An 18103-nucleotide genomic window follows, 5' to 3' on the forward strand; every position below is an offset into this window, starting at 1 on the left:
GTATCGTTGTATTATGAAGTTTGTGCTTTTTGTGTTTTTAACATATTGTGAACTTATTTTTGAAACAAATGCTTACAAAAGCAGACATGGCACACATCTGTTTATACCAGCGGTGAATTGTATATTTTATTAAGTAGAAGCTACTGCGCACTTCTGGGAGTATAACAGGTTCGATATAAAGTGGCAAAAATATAAAAGGGGAAAATACCCCAGACTGGGTGTAAAGGCCTCGTTGTGACTGTTGTTTTATTGTTGAATACGGCATACTGTGCACGAAATGTTGCAGAAACACAATCTGATAGATAAATAATTAGTATGAGGCCACGGATCCAAATATTAATTGCTGATTTTTTTAAGTGATATCTTCCTATCCTCTGGTAGAAGTAACACGATGTGAGCAATTGTTTTTTGTTCTTTTTTTTCACGTTGCGATCCAAAAAGCCTCAGATGCACAGTCTGACAGCAACCAAACCAGAATGGATTCTGCTGGGAGCCGGACTGAGCTCATTCTTGCTCCCTGTGCTGAAAACAGAATTAGCTCTTCCTTGAACATCGTCTACAGCTGCTGGATGGTGCTCTACGTCCTGCTGCTCCAGCAATTATTTGGACGAAAGACAGATCACTTGTGCGCTTTTAACCTTCTCGCAGCTACAGGCGAGACTGAAGCTGGCGATATAAAGACACGCGCTGGTACACCTTCTCGAACTTTCACAATCACGATAAACATTTTTTTAAGACCTTTGAAAAACTAGATATAGATATAGATAAAACTAGATAAAAAACATGAGCTTTATCAGTTTTTACATTAATCGATTTTGAATCAAATTTGATCTTTTTACATTGCATTTTACGTTGAAATGTAGCATGCATACCTAATCCACCAACGGACAGAGCAATATTTTACGTTGCCTTCCAGAGCTTCCAACGTTTGATGGATTTGTATGGGTGTCTGTATGATACAACTACAGCACTGGCGCAGGTGCAAAATCCACTTTCACAAGACTTTTTCAGTGTCTTCTCTCTCAAATGGACCGAAGCACAGGAGCCAATATAAGAGAAAACGACAGATGTTTAAACAGAGTATGTCCCAATGTCTGCGACAACGCATTGTGATGTTGTATAAACGCAAATGGTTTATCATTTAAAAGCCAACATCATTCTTTTTATCCCTGGCGCTAATACGCTACCATACATGCGAGCTGTTGTGTGAAAGAAAATTCATATGTGCGTAGGAAGGCAGAATAAAATCCAGAACTGTGTTGGTGACATCGATAAACAGGGCTCATGTTCACAACAAAACTTTACTGTATAAAAGGTTAATATTCGTAAATATATATTTTTTTTAATTATGCAAGGTGTCTGTTAAACCATTCATGAAGGATTTTTAGACAAAAAACACACCATTATATGAGAACATATATTTACTATATCTGCATTTAACTCACTTTTTAACAATATCAATTTCAAGGCCGATATAAATTGCTGCCCTGCTTTTTTGTCATAAATACACAAGCTTGTTATGTCTTGTGTCAGAAATAAACTGCATGAAATTTGCTAAAGCAACAGATCTTCCTGCTTTAGTTAAGGTTTGGTTATTGTGGGGGTTTAGCGCTTGTATCTCTCTTCTCTTACTAAACACTATCTACTGTAAAGTATATAAATAGAAGCTAAAATGCAGCTTAAATACTTCAGTAAGGCCGAGCAGATAGGAAAGTTTAATAAAAATGTTCTATGATCTATGTTCTAGTTGCCCATATTTTTTTAACTCTCTGTTCGAGCTCTGATTTAATCCTCTCGGCTCCTGCCGCTGTCACCGGGAGAGTGGCTGCATTCCGTAGGGCTACAGGCTGATTTCACAATGCCACATTTAATGAAATACAGGGGAAACCGCAAGGAAAACAATATGTTTTAATACATCTTCTTCTGGATTTATATTTCGGTCTTTCACCTTTGAATGCATACCTTGACCGTAAATCTTTACTCGATTACAGGCACCCCAAACAGTTCTTAAGGGAGAAATCGAAGCCTATTTGACTTTCTGCTAATCACATTGAAGTGTTCACGAAGCATTTCCCTGCCCATCATGTGCCCGCAAGCCTGTTTCTCCGTTTTCTTCTTTCTGTCGTTGTCAGCGAGCACAAGAAGACAGGAAAAATGCAAGAGAGGGAAAAGCTGTCAGGAGTGGGATTTGAACCCACGCCTCTGTTCAGAGACCAGAACACCCAAGCAATGGAAAGACAGGAGTCCTTGAGTCTGGCGCCTTAGACCACTCGGCCATCCTGACGAGTTGCGCAAGTTGGTGTGTTAAAAGCACCAGTAGTTCACAAAACTGAGAAATGCTTTGCTGGAGAAGCGCCACGTTGCCTAATGTTGCCTAAACGGATCGCGGAAATCAAATATTCGGATCGATTTAGAGTGTGCTTTACAGCCTTTGTGTAATATTTTAAATTGTTTTTAAAAAGTGTGTACTGTGTACTACGTTTAGGACTAGTTAGTGTGGTAGAATATGGAGATCATCTCCAGCTCTGAGCTCAACTGCAACAACAAGTCGTGCTGAACAAAGTCAGAGTTCAGCTGAACCTTTGCTCAGTGTGGTGCTCAGGACTCAGGAGTATTGTTGTGGTTCTAATTAGCACGAACTGCAGGGGCTCTGAATCAGAACATTTCAATTTATCTGATCAGTAAGTTAAAATGCAGGACATGTTAAAATCGGATTATTACTGTGTCTCTGTCCCGTTTGTATATAACCGAATGTTTAAAAGATACCAGTAAGGACACACAACTACTAATGCGGTACTTATTGGAAATAGTCCCAAAACAAGTACGTCCGGCAGCTGGTAGACCCCTGTAATAATTTTGCAGTGACACTTTGAAGATTTACACTCTATTTAAATATTAATTTACTAAATTTCAGTTCTCTTTTCTCACACTCCCGGGCATAACTGAACTCTCACTCTCGCATACTAAAGGCTTTACATGCATTAGCTGTGATACAGATTCTAATAAAGACAGAATGAAACTGTTTGTTTTGTGTCTCATGGTGATCCTCTTCTCGATCCAAATTAAATGTTTAATATGATCCCTCGAGAAAGAAAAAGGAGTCAATTTCCGCCTGGAATGATTGATGCTCCATCAAACATTTTGTAATATCTCCGGAAGTTTATACAGTAGAATCCTGGTTTGTGGCTTAAATTCAAGGTAAACAAGACTAAGGAAACGAGTTGGAAACGATGTCAATCTGGGATTTAAATCATCCGGAACATTTCACTACATTGGGCAGTATGTGCCAGAGAGCAGCTCCTGATATCTGTTGATAACTCAGTTGGTAGAGTGGAGGACTGTAGTTGAAACAAGAGGGAATCCTTAGGTCACCAGTTTGACTCCAGCTTGAAGGAAGGTGCCCTTTGTGTATTTTGTTAAAATAGCTGATCTTTTTTCACTCAGACTTTGATCAAAAGCTCAATAAACGACGAAGCAGAGGCTCTTGTTCCGAATTCAGCTCACGTCTGATTGTCTTGTTTTGGCCAAGATCTGATCTTTGAATTCAGGGACTACTCTGTCTGCTTTGTACAGTAATTCAAAAGTAGATACAAATGTCACATTTTTATTTTAGATATAAAGGTGTTCTCTGTTTTTAAAGGATAGGTACTTAATTGGCTTTATGATTTGGATTTGATTTTGTATCATTGTATTATTAAGTTTGTGCTTTTTGTGTTTTTAACATATTGTGAACTTATTTTTTAAACAAATGCTTACAAAGGCAGACATGGCACACATCTGTTTATACCAGCGGTGAATTGTATATTTGTATTAAGTATAAGCTACTGCACACTTCTGGGAGTATAACAGGTTCGATATAAAGTGGCAAAAATATAAAAGGGGAAAATACCCCAGACTGGGTGTAAAGGCCTCGTTGTGACTGTTGTTTTATTGTTGAATACGGCATACTGTGCACGAAATGTTGCAGAAACACAATCTGATAGTTAAATAATTATTATTTTAATAATTTGATAAGTATGAGGCCCCGGATCCAAATATTCAGTTCTGATTTTTTTTAAGTTATATCTTCCCTTCCTCTGGTGGAAGTAACACGATGTGAGCAATTGTTTTTTGTTCTTTTTTTTCACGTTGCGATCCAAAAAGCCATAGATGCACAGTCTGACAGCAACCAAACCAGAATGGATTCTGCTGGGAGCCGGACTGAGCTCATTCTTGCTCCCTGTGCTGAAAACAGAATTAGATCTTCCTCGAACATCGTCTACAGCTGCTGGATGGTGCTCTACGTCCTGCTGCTCCAGCAATTATTTGGACGAAAGACAGATCACTTGTGCGCTTTTAACCTTCTCGCAGCTACAGGCGAGACTGAAGCTGGCGATATAAAGGCACGCGCTGGTACACCTTCTCTAACTTTCACAATCGCGATAAACATTTTTTTAAGACCTTTGAAAAACTAGATATAGATATAGATAAAACAAGATAAAAAACATGAGCTTAATCGGTTTTTACATTAATCGACTTTGAAACAAATTTGATCTTTTTACATTGCATTTTACGTTGAAATATAGCGTGCATACCTAATCCACCAACGGACAGAGCAATATTTTATGTTGCCTTCCAGAGCTTCCAACGTTTGATGGATTTGTATGGGTGTCTGTATGATACCACTACAGCACTGGCGTAGGTGCAAAATCCACTTTCACACGACTTTTTCAGTGTCTTCTCTCTCAAATGGACCGAAGCACAGGAGCCAATATTAGAGAAAACGACAGGTGTTTAAACAGAGGATGTCCCAATGTCTGGGACAACACATTGTGATTTTGTATAAACGCAAATGGTTTCTCATTTAAAAGCCAACAATATTCTTTTTCTCCCTGGCACTAATAAGCTACCACACATGGGAGCTGTTGTGTGAAAGAAAATTCATATGTGCGTAGGAAGGCAGAATAAAATCCAGAACTGTGTTGGTGACATCGATAAACAGGGCTCATGTTCACAACAAAACTTTACTGTATAAAAGGTTAATATTCGTAAATATATATTTTTTTTAATTATGCAAGGTGTCTGTTAAACCATTCATGAAGGATTTTTAGACAAAAAACACACCATTATATGAGAACATATATTTACTATATCTGCATTTAACTCACTTTTTAACAATATCAATTTCAAGGCCGATATAAATTGCTGCCCTGCTTTTTTGTCATAAATACACAAGCTTGTTATGTCTTGTGTCAGAAATAAACTGCATGAAATTTGCTAAAGCAACAGATCTTCCTGCTTTAGTTAAGGTTTGGTTATTGTGGGGGTTTAGCGCTTGTATCTCTCTTCTCTTACTAAACACTATCTACTGTAAAGTATATAAATAGAAGCTAAAATGCAGCTTAAATACTTCAGTAAGGCCGAGCAGATAGGAAAGTTTAATAAAAATGTTCTATGATCTATGTTCTAGTTGCCCATATTTTTTTAACTCTCTGTTCGAGCTCTGATTTAATCCTCTCGGCTCCTGCCGCTGTCACCGGGAGAGTGGCTGCATTCCGTAGGGCTACAGGCTGATTTCACAATGCCACATTTAATGAAATACAGGGGAAACCGCAAGGAAAACAATATGTTTTAATACATCTTCTTCTGGATTTATATTTCGGTCTTTCACCTTTGAATGCATACCTTGACCGTAAATCTTTACTCGATTACAGGCACCCCAAACAGTTCTTAAGGGAGAAATCGAAGCCTATTTGACTTTCTGCTAATCACATTGAAGTGTTCACGAAGCATTTCCCTGCCCATCATGTGCCCGCAAGCCTGTTTCTCCGTTTTCTTCTTTCTGTCGTTGTCAGCGAGCACAAGAAGACAGGAAAAATGCAAGAGAGGGAAAAGCTGTCAGGAGTGGGATTTGAACCCACGCCTCTGTTCAGAGACCAGAACACCCAAGCAATGGAAAGACAGGAGTCCTTGAGTCTGGCGCCTTAGACCACTCGGCCATCCTGACGAGTTGCGCAAGTTGGTGTGTTAAAAGCACCAGTAGTTCACAAAACTGAGAAATGCTTTGCTGGAGAAGCGCCACGTTGCCTAATGTTGCCTAAACGGATCGCGGAAATCAAATATTCGGATCGATTTAGAGTGTGCTTTACAGCCTTTGTGTAATATTTTAAATTGTTTTTAAAAAGTGTGTACTGTGTACTACGTTTAGGACTAGTTAGTGTGGTAGAATATGGAGATCATCTCCAGCTCTGAGCTCAACTGCAACAACAAGTCGTGCTGAACAAAGTCAGAGTTCAGCTGAACCTTTGCTCAGTGTGGTGCTCAGGACTCAGGAGTATTGTTGTGGTTCTAATTAGCACGAACTGCAGGGGCTCTGAATCAGAACATTTCAATTTATCTGATCAGTAAGTTAAAATGCAGGACATGTTAAAATCGGATTATTACTGTGTCTCTGTCCCGTTTGTATATAACCGAATGTTTAAAAGATACCAGTAAGGACACACAACTACTAATGCGGTACTTATTGGAAATAGTCCCAAAACAAGTACGTCCGGCAGCTGGTAGACCCCTGTAATAATTTTGCAGTGACACTTTGAAGATTTACACTCTATTTAAATATTAATTTACTAAATTTCAGTTCTCTTTTCTCACACTCCCGGGCATAACTGAACTCTCACTCTCGCATACTAAAGGCTTTACATGCATTAGCTGTGATACAGATTCTAATAAAGACAGAATGAAACTGTTTGTTTTGTGTCTCATGGTGATCCTCTTCTCGATCCAAATTAAATGTTTAATATGATCCCTCGAGAAAGAAAAAGGAGTCAATTTCCGCCTGGAATGATTGATGCTCCATCAAACATTTTGTAATATCTCCGGAAGTTTATACAGTAGAATCCTGGTTTGTGGCTTAAATTCAAGGTAAACAAGACTAAGGAAACGAGTTGGAAACGATGTCAATCTGGGATTTAAATCATCCGGAACATTTCACTACATTGGGCAGTATGTGCCAGAGAGCAGCTCCTGATATCTGTTGATAACTCAGTTGGTAGAGTGGAGGACTGTAGTTGAAACAAGAGGGAATCCTTAGGTCACCAGTTTGACTCCAGCTTGAAGGAAGGTGCCCTTTGTGTATTTTGTTAAAATAGCTGATCTTTTTTCACTCAGACTTTGATCAAAAGCTCAATAAACGACGAAGCAGAGGCTCTTGTTCCGAATTCAGCTCACGTCTGATTGTCTTGTTTTGGCCAAGATCTGATCTTTGAATTCAGGGACTACTCTGTCTGCTTTGTACAGTAATTCAAAAGTAGATACAAATGTCACATTTTTATTTTAGATATAAAGGTGTTCTCTGTTTTTAAAGGATAGGTACTTAATTGGCTTTATGATTTGGATTTGATTTTGTATCATTGTATTATTAAGTTTGTGCTTTTTGTGTTTTTAACATATTGTGAACTTATTTTTTAAACAAATGCTTACAAAGGCAGACATGGCACACATCTGTTTATACCAGCGGTGAATTGTATATTTGTATTAAGTATAAGCTACTGCACACTTCTGGGAGTATAACAGGTTCGATATAAAGTGGCAAAAATATAAAAGGGGAAAATACCCCAGACTGGGTGTAAAGGCCTCGTTGTGACTGTTGTTTTATTGTTGAATACGGCATACTGTGCACGAAATGTTGCAGAAACACAATCTGATAGTTAAATAATTATTATTTTAATAATTTGATAAGTATGAGGCCCCGGATCCAAATATTCAGTTCTGATTTTTTTTAAGTTATATCTTCCCTTCCTCTGGTGGAAGTAACACGATGTGAGCAATTGTTTTTTGTTCTTTTTTTTCACGTTGCGATCCAAAAAGCCATAGATGCACAGTCTGACAGCAACCAAACCAGAATGGATTCTGCTGGGAGCCGGACTGAGCTCATTCTTGCTCCCTGTGCTGAAAACAGAATTAGATCTTCCTCGAACATCGTCTACAGCTGCTGGATGGTGCTCTACGTCCTGCTGCTCCAGCAATTATTTGGACGAAAGACAGATCACTTGTGCGCTTTTAACCTTCTCGCAGCTACAGGCGAGACTGAAGCTGGCGATATAAAGGCACGCGCTGGTACACCTTCTCTAACTTTCACAATCGCGATAAACATTTTTTTAAGACCTTTGAAAAACTAGATATAGATATAGATAAAACAAGATAAAAAACATGAGCTTAATCGGTTTTTACATTAATCGACTTTGAAACAAATTTGATCTTTTTACATTGCATTTTACGTTGAAATATAGCGTGCATACCTAATCCACCAACGGACAGAGCAATATTTTACGTTGCCTTCCAGAGCTTCCAACGTTTGATGGATTTGTATGGGTGTCTGTATGATACCACTACAGCACTGGCGTAGGTGCAAAATCCACTTTCACACGACTTTTTCAGTGTCTTCTCTCTCAAATGGACCGAAGCACAGGAGCCAATATTAGAGAAAACGACAGGTGTTTAAACAGAGGATGTCCCAATGTCTGGGACAACACATTGTGATTTTGTATAAACGCAAATGGTTTCTCATTTAAAAGCCAACAATATTCTTTTTCTCCCTGGCACTAATAAGCTACCACACATGGGAGCTGTTGTGTGAAAGAAAATTCCAATGTCCATAGGAAGGCAGAATAAAATCCAGAACTGTGTTGGTGACATCGATAAACAGGGCTCATGTTCACAACAAAACTTTACTGTATAAAAGGTTAATATTCGTAAATATATATTTTTTTTAATTATGCAAGGTGTCTGTTAAACCATTCATGAAGGATTTTTAGACAAAAAAACACACCATTATATGAGAACATATATTTACTATATCTGCATTTAACTCACTTTTTAACAATATCAATTTCAAGGCCGATATAAATTGCTGCCCTGCTTTTTTGTCATAAATACACAAGCTTGTTATGTCTTGTGTCAGAAATAAACTGCATGAAATTTGCTAAAGCAACAGATCTTCCTGCTTTAGTTAAGGTTTGGTTATTGTGGGGGTTTAGCGCTTGTATCTCTCTTCTCTTACTAAACACTATCTACTGTAAAGTATATAAATAGAAGCTAAAATGCAGCTAAAATACTTCAGTAAGGCCGAGCAGATAGGAAAGTTTAATAAAAATGTTCTATGATCTATGTTCTAGTTGCCCATATTTTTTTAACTCTCTGTTCGAGCTCTGATTTAATCCTCTCGGCTCCTGCCGCTGTCACCGGGAGAGTGGCTGCATTCCGTAGGGCTACAGGCTGATTTCACAATGCCACATTTAATGAAATACAGGGGAAACCGCAAGGAAAACAATATGTTTTAATACATCTTCTTCTGGATTTATATTTCGGTCTTTCACCTTTGAATGAATACCTTGACTGTAAATCTTTACTCGATTACAGGCACCCCAAACAGTTCTTAAGGGAGAAATCGAAGCCTATTTGACTTTCTGCTAATCACATTGAAGTGTTCACGAAGCATTTCCCTGCCCATCATGTGCCCGCAAGCCTGTTTCTCCGTTTTCTTCTTTCTGTCGTCAGCGAGCACAAGAAGACAGGAAAAATGCAAGAGAGGGAAAAGCTGTCAGGAGTGGGATTTGAACCCACGCCTCTGTTCAGAGACCAGAACACCCAAGCAATGGAAAGACAGGAGTCCTTGAGTCTGGCGCCTTAGACCACTCGGCCATCCTGACGAGTTGCGTAAGTTGGTGTGTTAAAAGCACCAGTAGTTCACAAAACTGAGAAATGCTTTGCTGGAGAAGCGCCACGTTGCCTAATGTTGCCTAAACGGATCGCGGAAATCAAATATTCGGATCGATTTAGAGTGTGCTTTACAGCCTTTGTGTAATATTTTAAATTGTTTTTAAAAAGTGTGTACTGTGTACTACGTTTAGGACTAGTTAGTGTGGTAGAATATGGAGATCATCTCCAGCTCTGAGCTCAACTGCAACAACAAGTCGTGCTGAACAAAGTCAGAGTTCAGCTGAACCTTTGCTCAGTGTGGTGCTCAGGACTCAGGAGTATTGTTGTGGTTCTAATTAGCACGAACTGCAGGGGCTCTGAATCAGAACATTTCCATTTATCTGTTCAGTAAGTTAAAATGCAGGACATGTTAAAATCAGATTATCACTGTGTCTCTGTCCCGTTTGTATATAACCGAATGTTTAAAAGATACCAGTAAGGACACACAACTACTAATGCGGTACTTATTGGAAATAGTCCCAAAACAAGTACGTCCGGCAGCTGGTAGACTCCTGTAATAATTTTGCAGTGACACTTTGAAGATTTACGCTCTATTTAAATATTAATTTACTAAATTTCAGTTCTCTTTTCTCACACTCCCTGGCATAACTGAACTCTCACTCTCGCATACTAAAGGCTTTACATTCATTAGCTGTAATACAGATTCTAATAAAGACAGAATGAAACTGTTTGTTTTGTGTCTCATGGTGATCCTCTTCTCGATCCAAATGAAATGTTTAATATGATCCCTCGAGAAAGAAAAGGAGTCAATTTCCGCCTGGAAAGATTGATGCTCCATCAAACATTTTGTAATATCTCCGGAAGTTTATACAGTAGAATCCTGGTATGTGGCTTAAATTCAAGGTAAACAAGACTAAGGAAACGAGTTGGAAACGATGTCGATCTGGGATTTAAATCATCCGGAACATTTCACTACATCGGACAGTATGTGCCAGAGAGCATCTCCTGACATCTGTTGGTAGCTCAGTTGGTAGAGCGGAGGACTGTAGTGGAAACAAGAGGGAATCCTTAGGTTGCTGGTTTGACACTGGGTCGAAGGAAGGTACCCTTTGTGTATTTCATTCAAACAGTTAAAATAGCTGATCTTTTTCCACTCAGACTTTGATCACAAGCTCAATAAACGACGAAGCAGAGGCTCTTGTTCTGAATTCAGCTCACGTCTGATTGTCTTGTTTTGGCCAAGATCTGATCTTTGAATTCAGGGAATACTCTGTCTGCTTTGTACAGTAATTCAAAAGTAGATACAAATGTCACTTTTTTATTGTAGATATAAAGGTGTTCTCTGTTTTCAAAGGATAGGTACTTAATTGGCTTTATGATTTGGTTTTGATTTTGTATCGTTGTATTATGAAGTTTGTGCTTTTTGTGTTTTTAACATATTGTGAACTTATTTTTGAAACAAATGCTTACAAAAGCAGACATGGCACACATCTGTTTATACCAGCGGTGAATTGTATATTTTATTAAGTAGAAGCTACTGCGCACTTCTGGGAGTATAACAGGTTCGATATAAAGTGGCAAAAATATAAAAGGGGAAAATACCCCAGACTGGGTGTAAAGGCCTCGTTGTGACTGTTGTTTTATTGTTGAATACGGCATACTGTGCACGAAATGTTGCAGAAACACAATCTGATAGATAAATAATTAGTATGAGGCCACGGATCCAAATATTAATTGCTGATTTTTTTAAGTGATATCTTCCTATCCTCTGGTAGAAGTAACACGATGTGAGCAATTGTTTTTTGTTCTTTTTTTTCACGTTGCGATCCAAAAAGCCTCAGATGCACAGTCTGACAGCAACCAAACCAGAATGGATTCTGCTGGGAGCCGGACTGAGCTCATTCTTGCTCCCTGTGCTGAAAACAGAATTAGCTCTTCCTTGAACATCGTCTACAGCTGCTGGATGGTGCTCTACGTCCTGCTGCTCCAGCAATTATTTGGACGAAAGACAGATCACTTGTGCGCTTTTAACCTTCTCGCAGCTACAGGCGAGACTGAAGCTGGCGATATAAAGACACGCGCTGGTACACCTTCTCGAACTTTCACAATCACGATAAACATTTTTTTAAGACCTTTGAAAAACTAGATATAGATATAGATAAAACTAGATAAAAAACATGAGCTTGATCAGTTTTTACATTAATCGATTTTGAATCAAATTTGATCTTTTTACATTGCATTTTACGTTGAAATGTAGCATGCATACCTAATCCACCAACGGACAGAGCAATATTTTACGTTGCCTTCCAGAGCTTCCAACGTTTGATGGATTTGTATGGGTGTCTGTATGATACAACTACAGCACTGGCGCAGGTGCAAAATCCACTTTCACAAGACTTTTTCAGTGTCTTCTCTCTCAAATGGACCGAAGCACAGGAGCCAATATAAGAGAAAACGACAGATGTTTAAACAGAGTATGTCCCAATGTCTGCGACAACGCATTGTGATGTTGTATAAACGCAAATGGTTTATCATTTAAAAGCCAACATCATTCTTTTTATCCCTGGCGCTAATACGCTACCATACATGCGAGCTGTTGTGTGAAAGAAAATTCATATGTGCGTAGGAAGGCAGAATAAAATCCAGAACTGTGTTGGTGACATCGATAAACAGGGCTCATGTTCACAACAAAACTTTACTGTATAAAAGGTTAATATTCGTAAATATATATTTTTTTTAATTATGCAAGGTGTCTGTTAAACCATTCATGAAGGATTTTTAGACAAAAAACACACCATTATATGAGAACATATATTTACTATATCTGCATTTAACTCACTTTTTAACAATATCAATTTCAAGGCCGATATAAATTGCTGCCCTGCTTTTTTGTCATAAATACACAAGCTTGTTATGTCTTGTGTCAGAAATAAACTGCATGAAATTTGCTAAAGCAACAGATCTTCCTGCTTTAGTTAAGGTTTGGTTATTGTGGGGGTTTAGCGCTTGTATCTCTCTTCTCTTACTAAACACTATCTACTGTAAAGTATATAAATAGAAGCTAAAATGCAGCTTAAATACTTCAGTAAGGCCGAGCAGATAGGAAAGTTTAATAAAAATGTTCTATGATCTATGTTCTAGTTGCCCATATTTTTTTAACTCTCTGTTCGAGCTCTGATTTAATCCTCTCGGCTCCTGCCGCTGTCACCGGGAGAGTGGCTGCATTCCGTAGGGCTACAGGCTGATTTCACAATGCCACATTTAATGAAATACAGGGGAAACCGCAAGGAAAACAATATGTTTTAATACATCTTCTTCTGGATTTATATTTCGGTCTTTCACCTTTGAATGCATACCTTGACCGTAAATCTTTACTCGATTACAGGCACCCCAAACAGTTCTTAAGGGAGAAATCGAAGCCTATTTGACTTTCTGCTAATCACATTGAAGTGTTCACGAAGCATTTCCCTGCCCATCATGTGCCCGCAAGCCTGTTTCTCCGTTTTCTTCTTTCTGTCGTTGTCAGCGAGCACAAGAAGACAGGAAAAATGCAAGAGAGGGAAAAGCTGTCAGGAGTGGGATTTGAACCCACGCCTCTGTTCAGAGACCAGAACACCCAAGCAATGGAAAGACAGGAGTCCTTGAGTCTGGCGCCTTAGACCACTCGGCCATCCTGACGAGTTGCGTAAGTTGGTGTGTTAAAAGCACCAGTAGTTCACAAAACTGAGAAATGCTTTGCTGGAGAAGCGCCACGTTGCCTAATGTTGCCTAAACGGATCGCGGAAATCAAATATTCGGATCGATTTAGAGTGTGCTTTACAGCCTTTGTGTAATATTTTAAATTGTTTTTAAAAAGTGTGTACTGTGTACTACGTTTAGGACTAGTTAGTGTGGTAGAATATGGAGATCATCTCCAGCTCTGAGCTCAACTGCAACAACAAGTCGTGCTGAACAAAGTCAGAGTTCAGCTGAACCTTTGCTCAGTGTGGTGCTCAGGACTCAGGAGTATTGTTGTGGTTCTAATTAGCACGAACTGCAGGGGCTCTGAATCAGAACATTTCAATTTATCTGTTCAGTAAGTTAAAATGCAGGACATGTTAAAATCAGATTATCACTGTGTCTCTGTCCCGTTTGTATATAACCGAATGTTTAAAAGATACCAGTAAGGACACACAACTACTAATGCGGTACTTATTGGAAATAGTCCCAAAACAAGTACGTCCGGCAGCTGGTAGACCCCTGTAATAATTTTGCAGTGACACTTTGAAGATTTACGCTCTATTTAAATATTAATTTACTAAATTTCAGTTCTCTTTTCTCACACTCCCTGGCATAACTGAACTCTCACTCTCGCATACTAAAGGCTTTACATTCATTAGCTGTAATACAGATTCTAATAAAGACAGAATGAAACTGTTTGTTTTGTGTCTCATGGTGATCCTCTTCTCGATCCAAATGAAATGTTTAATATGATCCCTCGAGAAAGAAAAGGAGTCAATTTCCGCCTGGAAAGATTGATGCTCCATCAAACATTTTGTAATATCTCCGGAAGTTTATACAGTAGAATCCTGGTATGTGGCTTAAATTCAAGGTAAACAAGACTAAGGAAACGAGTTGGAAACGATGTCGATCTGGGATTTAAATCAGCCGGAACATTTCACTACATCGGACAGTATGTGCCAGAGAGCATCTCCTGACATCTGTTGGTAGCTCAGTTGGTAGAGCGGAGGACTGTAGTGGAAACAAGAGGGAATCCTTAGGTTGCTGGTTTGACACCGGTTCGAAGGAAGGTGCCCTTTGTGTATTTCATTCAAACAGTTAAAATAGCTGATCTTTTTCCACTCAGACTTTGATCACAAGCTCAATAAACGACGAAGCAGAGGCTCTTGTTCTGAATTCAGCTCACGTCTGATTGTCTTGTTTTGGCCAAGATCTGATCTTTGAATTCAGGGAATACTCTGTCTGCTTTGTACAGTAATTCAAAAGTAGATACAAATGTCACTTTTTTGTTGTAGATATAAAGGTGTTCTCTGTTTTCAAAGGATAGGTACTTAATTGGCTTTATGATTTGGTTTTGATTTTGTATCGTTGTATTATTAAGTTTGTGCTTTTTGTGTTTTTAACATATTGTGAACTTATTTTTGAAACAAATGCTTACAAAAGCAGACATGGCACACATCTCTTTATACCAGCGGTGAATTGTATATTTTTATTAGGTAGAAGCTACTGCGCACTTCTGGGAGTATAACAGGTTCGATATAAAGTGGCAAAAATATAAAAGGGGAAAATACCCCAGACTGGGTGTAAAGGCCTCGTTGTGACTGTTGTTTTATTGTTGAATACGGCATACTGCGCACGAAATGTTGCAGAAACACAATCTGATAGATAAATAATTAGTATGAGGCCACGGATCCAAATATTAATTGCTGATTTTTTTAAGTGATATCTTCCTATCCTCTGGTAGAAGTAACACGATGTGAGCAATTGTTTTTTGTTCTTTTTTTTCACGTTGCGATCCAAAAAGCCTCAGATGCACAGTCTGACAGCAACCAAACCAGAATGGATTCTGCTGGGTGCCGGACTGAGCTCATTCTTGCTCCCTGTGCTGAAAACAGAATTAGCTCTTCCTCGAACATCGTCTACAGCTGCTGGATGGTGCTCTACGTCTTGCTGCTCCAGCAATTATTTGGACGAAAGACAGATCACTTGTGCGCTTTTAACCTTCTCGCAGCTACAGGCGAGACTGAAGCTGGCGATATAAAGGCAAGCGCTGGTACACCTTCTCGAACTTTCACAATCGCGATAAACATTTTTTTAAGACCTTTGAAAAACTAGATATAGATATAGATAAAACTAGATAAAAAACATGAGCTTTATCAGTTTTTACATTAATCGATTTTGAATCAAATTTGATCTTTTTACATTGCATTTTACGTTGAAATGTAGCATGCATACCTAATCCACCAACGGACAGAGCAATATTTTACGTTGCCTTCCAGAGCTTCCAACGTTTGATGGATTTGTATGGGTGTCTGTATGATACCACTACAGCACTGGCGTAGGTGCAAAATCCACTTTCACAAGACTTTTTCAGTGTCTTCTCTCTCAAATGGACCGAAGCACAGGAGCCAATATAAGAGAAAACGACAGATGTTTAAACAGAGTATGTCCCAATGTCTGCGACAACGCATTGTGATTTTGTATAAACGCAAATGGTTTATCATTTAAAAGCCAACATCATTCTTTTTATCCCTGGCGCTAATACGCTACCATACATGCGAACTGTTGTGTGAAAGAAAATTCATATGTGCGTAGGAAGGCAGAATAAAATCCAGAACTGTGTTGGTGACATCGATAAACAGGGCTCATGTTCACAACAAAACTTTACTGTATAAAAGGTTAATATTCGTAAATATATATATTTTTTAATTATGCAAGGTGTCTGTTAAACCATTCATGAAGGATTTTTTAGACAAAAAAACACACCATTATATGAGAACATATATTTACTATATCTGCATTTAACTCACTTTTTAACAATATCAATTTCAAGGCCGATATAAATTGCTGCCCTGCTTTTTTGTCATAAATACACAAGCTTGTTATGTCTTGTGTCAGAAATAAACTGCATGAAATTTGCTAAAGCAACAAAGAGTAAGCGCCACAAAGAAGACAGATTTGCGTTTATAGTGCAATATTATCTGGAGCCTTTAAAATTACTTTAAATGCAATTTGTTTTTCTCTGTGGCTCTAAGGCTTTGTCATCTACTGTAGTTATTCAGGAGAACATTATGTTAATCGTATGGATGAAACGTTTAATATATTCAGGTGGGTAGCTACGTCAGCATGCGTATCTGCAAAGGAACAAGTACTACTGTAGGTTTATTCCATGCTGAAAAGAGAAGAGAGAAAACAAACCTGAAGAAGCTTTCACAGCTGAAACGTTGTGTTTTCTCTCTTCTCTTTTCAGCATGGAATAAACCTATTACTTGTTCCTTTAATATATTGTTCGGTTTGACTCAAAATGCTTTACTACTACAAGAGAGAATTATAGTATGGAGGATGAGACAAATTTATGATTTCTTGGAAGAAAATGTTTTTTCTTTGCATTCGAAATGAATCGAAACTTTAGCGCGACACACAAACCCTTTGTCTTTTTTAAAGATATAATATTTTTAAACAGACAGTATAGAAAACGTTTTTTTTTACTAAGCAATTTTGGCCAGGGGCGATGTATTACTAGTAGTGGCGCTAGGGTCACTATGGTGCAGTTGAGCACCGTAAGATTAGGGCCAGTGACGTAATGTATAACGCATCTGACTTCGAAACAGAAGATTGTAGGTTTGACTCCTGCCTGGCTAATGTTGCTTTTTTAACACGGCGGGGCCGGGCGGGCGATGGAGGGCAGGACGGGTGGGGGCAGGGGCAGAGGCACCGCTTGTCTGAAGATCAGCTCCTGTTCTGAGCTCAATAGCAATGCAAAACTGTGCGTAACAAAGCTGGCGAGCAGCTGAACTTGTGCTCAGTAGTCAGTACGGTGCTGAGGGTTCAGTACTGGCGGTGTTCTAATTAGCACGAACTGCAATGGCTCTGAATCTGACCATTTCTATGGAAGCCCGTTTCCGCCAGGGAGTAAAAATAAAAACGCGCTATGGTATCTCAGAATGCCGACTAAGTAACTGAGAATTGCGACTTAAAAACTCAGAACTTTCCGACTTTATATCTCACATTTGGGACTTCGAAATAACCCATATTTCATTGTCTGTCCTTTTGTTATTGTAACGGATTCGGGTTCCAGGGCTTGTGCCCTCACCGCTCCCACCCTAGTTCGTGCCTCACTGCATTGGCTCGAACCCAGGCCTTGCCTGCTGAGCTAAAGAAGAGTTTTTTTTTTAAAGTAAAAAATGACATACAATGGAAATATTTAAAAAGTTTCAGCTTTTATAATTGTGAATTCTCCTGGATGTGAAGTGTCTATTTATGTATCTTGTTTCATATTGTCTTCGTTTTTGTATTTCTGGTGTTTAAATAAAAAAAATTAAAAGCCCACCGTCCACTATTCCATCCGTGTACTATGGAAGCCTCACTACCGGAAATGGGATTCCATAAAAATTAGTGTAATTAATTTGATTTTTATCAGGTCACTGTACAAGACAAGTCTTCAGGCTTATAGATCCTATGATCTTGTACGATTCATGAATATAGTGTAACAGAACGGCCAACATACAATTTGTAGTTCAGGTGGATAGCTGCGTCAGCATGCGTAGGCTGCAAAGGAACAAGTAATAGGTTTATTCCATGCTGAAAAAAAGAAGAAATAAAATATGTTTTGGCCGAAACGTACCAGTAAACTTTACATTAACAATACCAGCCAACGATACATTATCATTTCACACCGGTTCTACAG

The 18103-nt window shown here is 38.7% G+C and overlaps 4 non-coding genes across 4 annotated transcripts; all 4 read right to left on the reverse strand.

Moving 5' to 3' along the window:
• Positions 1-2173: 2173 nt before the first annotated feature.
• On the reverse strand, positions 2174-2284 carry trnal-caa (transfer RNA leucine (anticodon CAA)). The gene is made up of 2 exons: positions 2247-2284; positions 2174-2219 (listed from the first exon to the last, which is right to left on the reverse strand). It is a non-coding gene; the product is annotated as a tRNA-Leu (tRNA).
• Positions 2285-5875: 3591 nt separating this feature from the next.
• Positions 5876-5986, reverse strand: trnal-caa (transfer RNA leucine (anticodon CAA)). Its single transcript has 2 exons — positions 5949-5986; positions 5876-5921 (listed from the first exon to the last, which is right to left on the reverse strand). It is a non-coding gene; the product is annotated as a tRNA-Leu (tRNA).
• A 3589-nt stretch (positions 5987-9575) lies between these two features.
• Positions 9576-9686, reverse strand: trnal-caa (transfer RNA leucine (anticodon CAA)). The gene is made up of 2 exons: positions 9649-9686; positions 9576-9621 (listed from the first exon to the last, which is right to left on the reverse strand). It is a non-coding gene; the product is annotated as a tRNA-Leu (tRNA).
• A 3577-nt stretch (positions 9687-13263) lies between these two features.
• trnal-caa (transfer RNA leucine (anticodon CAA)) lies at positions 13264-13374 on the reverse strand. Its single transcript has 2 exons — positions 13337-13374; positions 13264-13309 (listed from the first exon to the last, which is right to left on the reverse strand). It is a non-coding gene; the product is annotated as a tRNA-Leu (tRNA).
• Positions 13375-18103: the final 4729 nt, after the last annotated feature.

The sequence above is a fragment of the Lepisosteus platostomus genome, chromosome 5 (assembly GCF_059453375.1).
Source record: "Lepisosteus platostomus isolate fLepPlt1 chromosome 5, fLepPlt1.hap1, whole genome shotgun sequence".
Taxonomy (NCBI): Eukaryota; Metazoa; Chordata; class Actinopteri; order Semionotiformes; family Lepisosteidae; genus Lepisosteus; species Lepisosteus platostomus.